Raw genomic sequence first — 548 nt, forward strand, 5'->3', positions numbered from 1 at the left:
TATATATATATATATATATATGACTGTGTGCTTTTGATGTTTTTGAGGTTTCCCCTTCATAACACTTTTGCACAACTAACTACTTTAGCATAAACATACACATCCTTGTATACATACGCAGGCATGTGCACACACATACACAATCACACATTTATATACACCGGACCTTTGTAACATATGGATATGACATTACCCATTATGCTTTACTCTATTTGGGAGGTGGGGACCAGAATTTGTGAGTGTGTGTGTGCTTCTATGTATGTACGTGTGTGTGTGTTTAGGTGTGTGTGTATATATATATATATATGTGCGGCTGTTTTGTGTGCATGTGCTCGCATTTTTGATTTCGTGTTAGTATGTGTTATATACGGTTGTAGTTCTGTATGGCGAAATGTATGTTAAAGTTTCTTATTAGGTGTATGTGAGTGTTATGTGTATATGTGTGTATGAACTCGCATATGTATGTGGTTATATGTACATGTAAATATACACACACATATAGACATGCATATATGCATATGTATATATATATATATATATATATATAT

This window comes from Octopus bimaculoides, chromosome 20, assembly GCF_001194135.2.
Source record: "Octopus bimaculoides isolate UCB-OBI-ISO-001 chromosome 20, ASM119413v2, whole genome shotgun sequence".
NCBI lineage: Eukaryota > Metazoa > Mollusca > Cephalopoda > Octopoda > Octopodidae > Octopus > Octopus bimaculoides.